This window comes from Anopheles ziemanni, chromosome X, assembly GCF_943734765.1.
Source record: "Anopheles ziemanni chromosome X, idAnoZiCoDA_A2_x.2, whole genome shotgun sequence".
NCBI classification, from domain to species: Eukaryota; Metazoa; Arthropoda; class Insecta; order Diptera; family Culicidae; genus Anopheles; species Anopheles ziemanni.
The window spans coordinates 1,610,881-1,621,438 of NC_080707.1; the positions used below are offsets into that span (position 1 = coordinate 1,610,881).

General features: G+C 49.5%; 1 pseudogene; it reads right to left on the reverse strand.

Annotated features, from left to right (window-relative positions):
- Positions 1-7,523: 7,523 nt before the first annotated feature.
- Positions 7,524-10,558, reverse strand: LOC131290474 (uncharacterized; annotated as a pseudogene).

Genomic DNA, 10,558 nt, shown 5'->3' on the forward strand with positions numbered 1-10,558 from the left:
TCCCGGAAAAGGGACACGGCACTTCAGCGACACTTATTTTCCGCACTCCGCCAGGGGAAAAACATTTACGCGTACAAAACAACACCCGCTGCCCAGCGTTACTATGACAGCGAGCCGTTTGCCCGAAAGCCTTGCCGTATTTCAAATAACCCAGAATTGAAACGCCCGAAGCTCGCTTGTTACAGACTTGCGCAATGACACCTTTTATCCCGATTTTGCGGAAGCTTCCCGGAAGTAAGAACTTTTCATGAGCACTTCTCGCTTTCGAAGCTGTAGCCAAAGAACTTTTAGTTGTCAAGCTTTGTTATGCGTGCTTGTAGAAGTAGCGGAAGCGTTTAAAGTTAAAACCATCGGCAGGTTTAAACCCGCCGTTAGAATGTCGGGCGAAAGGCTGCAATGATTTGCATATGCATATATCTCCCCATGTTTAGGAGGTGAATGTCATAACTGCATCAAAATCGAATTCGTGATAGCCGCAAGTTTTTCATCCACCAAACCCGTTTTCTCCAACTGCAAGTGTATAATTCATAGAGGTTTTCACGGGACTGGCAATACTTAAGCAACCCGTAGACGTTGCGAACTTGTACGCCTTTACATAGGCAATGCCAGGTTGTCAAATTGTTCGCGCGTACAAGTTCGCAACGTCTACGGGTTGCTTTACAATGCAGCCCATGCAGGTAACAGCTCCGAAGTAGCAAAAAAAAAAATGGCCGCCACTCGCGTGACACCGCGCCCTTAATGCAAAGCACAATGCGGAAAAAGATTATGCGGGTCAGATCAAAGGAAATGAAATATGCTACACACACACACGTATTTCTAGTGGTCTGGTCCAGTGCCCCTCCGCCGGACATCTGGTGCCGTGGTGCGCAGGAGGTAGAGAGAGAGAGAGAGAGAGAGAATAGAGAAAGATGTGAAACAAATGTTTCACAACGCAAAACAACACGAAACGGAAACGGTTCACACTTTCCTTGCACCTGGTTTCACCTAGCGCGGTAAAGGTACCGAACCTCGTTGATCAGTGGAAGCTTATCGAATGGAAAAGTAAGCGGCCTGCAGATATAAACAGAAGTTAGTTTTTATCCCAAACTTCCTGTTGTCCTTAGAACCGCACGTCGTCGGGAATTACGATCCCAGTTGAACCTCCTTCTCGTTCGTTTGATTCGCGCGATCGCATCTGGATATTGTACAGTTCGGTTTAATGTACCATTTTCCTGAGTTTCCCTACCATCCTTGCGGGAGTCCCGACGGTATCGACGGTGTGATCTTATCTTAATCTTTTTTGAAAGGTGTGATCAATTGTAGGAATCGATATCGAGCGCACTTTGGTGAACTCGTTCTCGCAAAAAACATCATCGACAGTATGGACTACTTTTAATTACGGATGTGGTTAGCGGCTGGATTTATTTTTTTGTTGAAAAAATAAAAAGTTGGAACCCCAAATTTGTTGTGGGGCCCAACTTGTTTCAATGTGGGGGGGGGGGGGGGGGGGGGGGGGGCGCTTGTTGATATTAATGTTGCAATTTTGCATCCGCAACACCAATGCTTACTAGGTGTGGGGGGGTGGGGGGGGTCTCAAGTGGCCTCTGGCCACTGGCAATCCCGAACAACCCCCCCCCCCCCCCCACCCCCCCCCCGAAGAAGGGGGGGAACCCTTTTTCGACGGGTTTTTGGGGGGATTTACCAGGGCTAGGATCAATGTGTGGAGGGGAACGCACAACAAAGTCCCCCCCCCCCCCCCCCCCCCTCTCAACCCTCAAACTTATTTACTTATCATTTAAGCCTTAAAAGTAGTGAGAAATAAAACCCCCAACAAACATTCACAATTTGTGGGAAAATCCTACCGGGATTCGAACCCGGTCGGTTCCCCCCCACCGCATGGGTTTGCTACCACTGCGCCACGGGACTTTCGGAGCCATACGTATCAGTGATTTCCCTTCATGTCTGTCGCGGACAAATGATGTACAGGTTGAGCCTGCTTGAGTCTTAAGTCCCGGTGGTTTGGTGTTCGAGTCCCCCGTCAGGGAAATATCTTTTTTCATGCCAAATCAAATTTTTTTCAACATTTACCATTCAAGCAGTGATAATTCCCCTATACTACGAAAAACTACGGCATCGCTCTTGATAAACCCTTGTTCCGGTCCCGTAAAGTAAAGATAAGCAAATTCTCATCTCAGATAAGACATTCTCTTCTTTCGCTTTTAATCCTTTGTTTTCAATCTAGAACGAGATTCGAATCGCATTGAGTGGACTTATTTTATACCAATTGAGCCACTGAGATCGGTTTGCTTTACATTTTAAAAGTTTAATGATGAATGGTTTTCAACGGTCAATTTGAAGTAACATTTCTTTTCATTCATTCATTTTGACACACAATTGGAAACAACGTTAGGAAACCCGTTTGTCGTTAAACAATCGTCCCATCGTTCTGCTCATTCATTGTTTAACCGTCGAACATGATAATAACTCGTTAACAAACCACGACCACGAATGTGCACCGTTCCGGGTTTGTGAACCCCCGCCCCTCACCGGTTCTCGGTAAACGCAAACCCGAAATACCTTTAAACATTCCACCACCGAACGCCGAACTGCTTTAGCCCCGAATGCAACCGCCAAAAACGGCTTGAGATTTATGTTACACATTATAAAAGGGGGGGGGGTGAAGCTTAAAACTACACACCCCTCAAACCAACCCCCCCTAGTCGGCGTCCTCCGGCGGCGATGGGACACTTTTAAAACCGTGCCGAAGGGAGTGGGAAAATCATATTGGAACGTTTTACAATTCGTGCCTTGATAAAGTGGCATCAGCACACATACACACACACACACACACACGCTAAAAGAGCAGCGTCACCCGTTTTGCATGCTCTCGTGTGTAGGAGGAGTAAAATTCGGCATGCGTTTTGGCACTTGGAAAACCGGGGGAGGGGGGAGGAGGGGGGGGGGGGGGATTTAGTTGCCAGGAAATAACCTAATATCCTCCGTGCATCCGTTTGCTTTCCCTTTGCGCATCGCATTTTCTCGCGCGATTGAGACGTGAACCTTGTGGGGGGAGGAAGTGACGAATTGGGGGGGAGGGTTTTTTTTATTATTTTTTATTTGTGCCGGAGGGTCGATGTCGAATACGCACGTATAGCTCTCGACGGGGGTTGAATAGTTGGGGGGGGGGGGGGTGCGATGAAGGATATGGTTCGCAGAATTCGCTAGCAAACACACACACACACACGTGCAACATACATATAAGGAGAGAGAGATAGAGAGAGGGAGGGACGGAACAAATGGGATTGGGTATTTAAAGAGAAACCAAACCAAAAACCGAACCGTTTTCACCACTGGCCTGTGCTTCGGCCATTGGCGTTGTTTGGTCCGCAATTGAGATGCACCGGCGGCGTCGGACCATCTCCCCCACCCGCGCACCGCATTTCCGCATACGTGCTAGCACCTCCACCGGGAAGCCGGGGAAAATAAAACCCGGAGTGTGTGAATAATAAACTTCTCGCAGCCCGTATAAAAAGATTTATGGGAAAAGATTTATCACGAATCTTCTTTCCCCGGGTCTCTCGAGGAGCGCGGTACCCCCGAACCTCCCCCCACCCTTCCCCGAAGCACAAACAATCGACACAGTCCCCCCTCAATCGCTAGACGGTATTGGAAAATAATCAAATTAGTCACGGGGCCCAGACAAATAGAGGGAAACATTTTCCGCTCCCCCAAATTTCCGTCGGGCGAAGTCGGGATGCGCGTGATAACAAAAAGTCAAACGTCGAAAGCGGCAATAAGTAACGCAATTACACGTCATCACACGCTGAAGGAGGGTGATGGAGGGGGGGGGGGAGAGAAGTCCGGGAAAATGTTACCCGCTCCCTCCTTCATCTTGGTGATTTTTAATTACTGTCCCGTTGCTTCGGTTCGTTGTCGAGTTGATTAAAAACCGGATGTGATAAGAGAAAACGGGAAAATAAAATGGATATATCCTTCGTTACGTTCCTTCAACACCTGCGTTATCAAGGCTAGCGGACGGGAATGCCTCCAACCTGAGTTCAGAGTGTGAAAAGTTAACTCTTCAATCGATTCAGTTCACTAGGATGATTCGACTGAGTTGTATAAAACTCACGCGAGAATCGCCATATCCATTCTGAGTGAATTAAGAATTGACTGTTCACTTCAATTCACCCACCGTGAATAGACTGGATTTAACTTACTGAATCTTTTTTAATTGTGCCCTTTTTCCATTCGCTTTCAGATAGTCCCTGTTGTCGGCGAACCACCATCCCCCCCCCCCCCCAAACCCCGCTAGCATGTAAACGGCACCCTTATCGCGATGTCAGTCGGCGAGTGAAAGCACGCGAAGGAATGCTCGTCAATAACCATTTTCCAGTTGGAATTTGTTTGCCGGAGAAAGTGTGGGGAGCAACGGGGGAGTACTGTCATCACTCGCACTCCCGTTCCGTTCGTGCTTGTTTTCTTTTCCCCTTCCCCCTTCCAATTTGACACCTTTGACATTTTTCTTCGCTTTCCGCGCTTAATGATGTGCGGAGTTTATGCAAACAAACAGAAAGGGGCACCAGTACCGTCGGGAAAAATCGAAAGGGGTGACGACGACGACGGCAGATCGTGTGGCAATAAAAGGCGATGGGCAAACACCGATGGCGGGAGACGAGGGGGGGGGGATATTTTCGAAAGAAAAATTTAATTTCATGCAAAACTTTCCTTGCCGTCCAACTTTCCGTCAATGAGCTTCGCTCTTACTTTTCCCACTGGCAGGGGGAGGGCGGGCGGGTGATATTAGGTGGAGAATGGAAATGAGTAACGCTAGGCGTCGCCTATCGATTCCAATAATCGCCAAAATCCCGTCAATGCCAGTTAATGAACAGATTTCGATCGATTCCAACGGGATTCGCCGAAGTCTTTATAAAATTTTATAATTCTCAGTTTCAAAGTCCCGTGATGAGATGAGGTAATAAATCCTACGATTTTACAGTGCACGTGAAAAGCTCTAACTGGAAACGGGACTCGAGAACACGGGTTTACCAAAAGCGAAGCCGCAGTCTTAGTAAACATGTTTACTATTTGGCTGTCACTACCGACCTCGTGCTGGCGCGTCATTGCTTGCATCCTCGAGGATCCTTATCTGTGCATCGTTTCGTCCTTCCAGTTCCAGTTCGGTAGTGCATCAGAGCGGATGTTAGCAGTGCTCAAGTTTCCTGAAAGGGTTAGCGGAAAAGTAAGGTTACGGCACGACCGCGTGGTCACCCCGAGCTGGAGCTCAGGTCAGAAAAATCCTAGCTGCCGCACATCTCGTTCTGTTTGAGTCAATCAAGCGGACCACGAGTTCTTGTGTCCTGACAACGGAAGGAATTATCCCTCCCGTGGCCGGCGGGTGGACATATGGCTGTTATTAGCCGGTCCTAAAGGACGAGCCCCTTCATAGGAGTTCGGACAGAGTCGGTACGCCTCTGATTACGAGTAAGGGAACAAACGTTCGACTTAGCGTAGGAGGATATACCCCGACTCGCATAGCGAAAGAAGAAGAAGAAGTTTCGTCCTTCGGTCGGCTGCTCCCCTGGTAAGATTGCATTCTCGTTACATGCTTTTACAATTCCTTTCCTTGTAGGCCGCAGAGTTGCAGAACTGTCCTCGAAGGCGATCAGAGGTTTCCTTCCGCTGGCGGATACTAATGTCAGCAGGATCAGTGACCGCTGGAACCATGGCCCGATGGGAATGCGTCTACGTAGATTGAATGCTTCACCGATAACGCTGAGGAACAACTGGTTTATTAGCATCAATATAAGGATCCGTAAGATACAGTTCTTTTCTAAGTATGTGATCGTATGTTTCCATCAAGCCATATGATACCAATCTCAAAGCGGTTATCTGTCTATTGTTTCCTCTTTCAGCGTTCCAGGGCGCTTCGAGTGAGTAGTGTGTTTGTGGTGCCAGATCTTCACAGGAACGATTGCTGTGATGTGCGGCGGTAGAAGACAAGGATACACAAGGTCCATCTTAGCCTTGTCGTCTTCGTATCAATCGGTTGGTTGGCCTTTCCCTCTTAGGGAAAATTAGGCCCCAATGTGCAGTTGTCCGCTCCGATCAACACCTGAGGTTTAACGCCAGCGTAGGAGTCGGTTTTCGCTCCCGTAATATGTTCGTATCGCTTGGACAGTGATACCGAGTTTCTTCAATAGTTTATATGGCGCTTACTTATCGTCAAAGGCGCCGGGAAGTGTACGTGCTAAGCGGACTGATCCGGTCTCCTTGCGTTTCTGGTTACCGGTCCAGCTAATACACAGGGGTCGCGGAACTCGACTTAACCCCAGCTCTTCGACCAGGTCGTGTTCGATGGAGCCGTATGCCATTTGTTTTGCGGCCCCTCAGCTCGTTTGCAAACCTTCGACGCGCTGCGACACCATTTGTGTGTGTTTATGTGAGTATTATTTTATTGTTCAAACAGATTTATTATTTTCTTGGACACAAGAGTTGAAGCTACAAAAGTTTTACTACTGTGTAGACATACATTCACTAACAAACTGTCAACCTCTCGAGACCAAATCCAAATAACACTACACAAGCATCAACAAACTTTCTTTCAACCAGCGGTTATCTACACAGTTCCAGTTACATTAAAAAGCAAACACTTTATCCTAATCAATTGAAATCCATCCACGCTAGGCTAGGCAATGATCCTTAACAACTTTCCCTAAGCTTGGGGTCACAACTCCGACGAGGAAGCAAAGGGGAATCACCAAGGCATACTCCAAGTAAAATTTTTATTTAATTACCTATGTTACACAAGAATTTGCTCCGTTAGTGCCTCTTAAATCGACCGTACTTGTACAATTATTTCCCTAATTAAACCTGCGGCGCTCGGAAGCTCGTAACACTTGCGCAAAGTGAATGTGAAATCAGCTTTTCAAACAAGCCACACAACAATATAAGATGTTAGTAGAAGGATAAAAATATCCTTGAGTTTACTATACCCTAAGTTCGGGTATATTTAATGAGATGCTTTGGAGAAATATTATTGTAAAACAATCCAAAAGCTGAGTTTACATTGTTAGTTTCACAGCTACTTGCAGTATCGTTCGATCCTATTTATATCTAACGAAAACACCACCAAAATGTAACAGCGATTGCAGCATTGTCCGTCCTAGTGTGATAACGGTTTGATTTGAACACCTGTCACTACGCCATCTCACCTGTCACTAAGCCTTCTCACCTCTCACTACGCCATCTCACCTGTCACTAAGCCCACTCACCTGTCACCGCCACTCTGTCAAAGTGACTTCCTCTGAAACCATGTGCTTTTACTAACCTACAAAGCTACTAACTTCTCACGTAAGTTTTACGTTCTTTTTATGTCTATCACGGCATTTTTACTTGCCGGAAGGACTTTATTGCCCCCTACCGTGTCCTGTTCATCAAATATTAAGGTATGTTACAAAAATACCCCAAGAAACCTACATGATTGAGTAAACCTAACCTTCCTACACCTAATCCTCGCTCGATCTTCCTTTTTTTTGGCATTCTTAGATGGTTCTGGCCTGCTCTTTGCGCCGATAGCACCTTTGCACATCGCCGAACAGCGTGATCATGGCCAGCGCCAGCCCGACCAGCGTCCAGATGAACACCCCACCGAGGCTCTCCGCATCGGGAAAGTCCGCATCGAGCCGCTCGTTTACTCGCCGGAAGCCGTCCGCCGCACTCGCCACCGGCTCCGCCGACTCGATGACGGTGAGAATGTTGATGTTCTGCTCCTTGATCAGATAGTCCCAGAACTGCGCCGGATCGTTGCCGCTCGAGAGCGTCCGATGGCGCCACATCTGGTACAGCGCGTCCTCGGCGTTCTTCATGTTCCGGAAGTAGTCATGTGTGCACGAGTTCTGCACGACCGTGTACTTGATGCGGTTCTGGCGCGACAGTTGCTCAAGGGACTGGACTGGTGTTTGCATGCGCTCCACCGTGAGGAACGCGGCCAGGTTTACGGTAAACGTCGCGAGCATGAGCACCACGAACAGCCAGTAGGCAGCGACCAGAGCTTGCCCGGAGAGTGCCTTCGGAGCTTCATCACCACGCAGAATCTCGTACTTGATCTCTGCCGAATCGTGGATGAAGGCAAAGTCCGCATCGAGACGCTCGTTTACTCGCCGGAAGCCGTCCGCCGCACTCGATGGCGGCGAGAATGTTGATGTACTGCTCCTTGATCAGATAGTCCCAGAACTGCGCCGGATCGTTGCCGCTCGAGAGCGTCAGATGGCGCCATATCTGGTACAGCACGTCCTCGGCGTTTTTCATGTTCCGGTAGTAGTCATGTCAAGGGACTGGATGAGGTCAACGCGAACCAGCAGCTTTCCTTCATCGTAAAGTTCCTGCGTGTAGGAAAGTCAGTGGAGTAATCGGAAACGAACACAGTGGAGGAGTTACAATATCTTAGGGAACCTGATCTCTTACCGACACTCGTACGGATAGGCGACCTTGTTGATTCTTGCACTGTAGGGCGAGAACTTGTCCAGCAACCGATGCGAAAGCGAGCCCCACAACTACAGCCAGTGCTCCATACAAATAGACGTACTTGCTGATGCGTTGCCGGTGATCACAGGATATCAATCTGGCCGATACCGATCGGTTTATGGCTGGCCGGAAGGTCTATGCAGATCAGCAGCTGGGATCCTTTGCGATGGTCCACAAATTTGACCGCCCGGATCTGGACCACCTTCGAGCGGAGAGCGTCGTCAATGAGAAACAACGGCAGCAACACGTTCTTGGTGCCCGTCACAAACGCTCCGCTGCGTGGAAAGCGAAACCGCCAGCCTCTTGACGTCGTCCGTGTGACTAAGTTTGATGGACCTAAATGGTTACTTCAATCATCCTCGCCTCCTCCCGATCAACCTCCACTTCCTGAGTGCATGATGACAGACCGGTTGTTCTGTGACCTCTCCAATCTTCGATTTCCAGAGTGAGAACACCCCACCGAGCCTCTCCAGCGTGGTGCCCTCGCTGTCGTCCGTGTTCGGGCACTGGCCGCGCGCCGAGTTATTCCAGAACTTTGCCGTGAGCGACTCGAAGAAGTGCTCCTTCTGCAGCTCCAGTATGAAGTAGCTCAGATCTTCCTGCAGATGGCTGCCCTACTATCCAGTACGGATGCTCGGCAAACACCTCGCCCACCTCGGTGAAGTTGCAGTTGCGCAGAATCTCGTACTTGATCTCGGCCGAATCGTGGATGAAGACAAAGTCCGCATCGAGCCGCTCGTTTACTCGCCGGAAGCCGTCCGCCGCACTCGCTACTGGCTCTGCCGACTCGATGGCGGCGAGAATGCTGATGTACTGTTCCTTGATCAGATAGTCCCAGAACTGCGCCGGATCGTTGCCGCTCGAAAGCGTCAGATGGCGCCATATCTGGTACAGCACGTCCTCGTCGTTCTTCATGTTCCGGAAGTAGTCATGTCAAGGGACTGGACGAGGTCAATGCGAACCAGCAGCTTTCCTTCATCGTAAAGTTCCTGCGTGTGGGAAAGTCAGTGGAGTAATCGGAAATGAACACAGTGGAGGAGTTACAATATCTTAGGGAACCTGATCTCTTACCGACACTCGTACGGATAGGCGACCTTGTTGATTCTTGCACTGTAGGGCGAGAACTTGTCCAGCAACCGATGCGAAAGCGAGCCCCACAACTACAGCCAGTGCTCCATACAAATAGACGTACTTGCTGATGTGTTGCCGGTGATCACAGGATATCAATCTGGCCGATACCGATCGGTTTATGGCTGGCCGGAAGGTCTATGCAGATCAGCAGCTGGGATCCTTTGCGATGGGCTATAAATGTGACCGCCCGGATCTGGATCACCTTCATGCGGAGAGCGTCGTCAATGAGAAACAACGGCAGCAACACGTCCATGGTGCCCGTCACAAACGCTCTGCTGCGTGGCAAGCGAAACCGCCAGGCTCATGACGGTCGTCCGTGTGACTAAGTTTGCTGGACCTAAATGGTTACTTCAATCATCCTCGCCTCCTCCCGATCAACCTCCACTTCCTGAGTGCATGATGACAGACCGGTTGTTCTGTGACCTCTCCAATCTTCGATTTCCAGAGTGTGAACACCCCACCGAGGCTCTCCAGCGTGGTGCCCTCGCTGTCGTCCGTGTTCGGGCACTGGCCGCGCCCCGAGTTATTCCAGAACTTTGCCGTGAGTGACTCGAAGAAGTGCTCCTTCTGCAGCTCCAGTATGAAGTAGCTCAGATCTTCCTGCAGATGGCTGCCCTACTATCCAGTACGGATGCTCGGCAAACACCTCGCCCACCTCGGTGAAGTTGCAGTTGCGCAGAATCTCGTACTTGATCTCGGCCGAATCGTGGATGAAGACAAAGTCCGCATCGAGCCGCTCGTTTACTCGCCGGAAGCCGTCCGCCGCACTCGCTACTGGCTCTGCCGACTCGATGGCGGCGAGAATGCTGATGTACTGTTCCTTGATCAGATAGTCCCAGAACTGCGCCGGATCGTTGCCGCTCGAAAGCGTCAGATTGCGCCACATCTGGTACAGCACGTCCTCGTCGTTCTTCATGTTCCG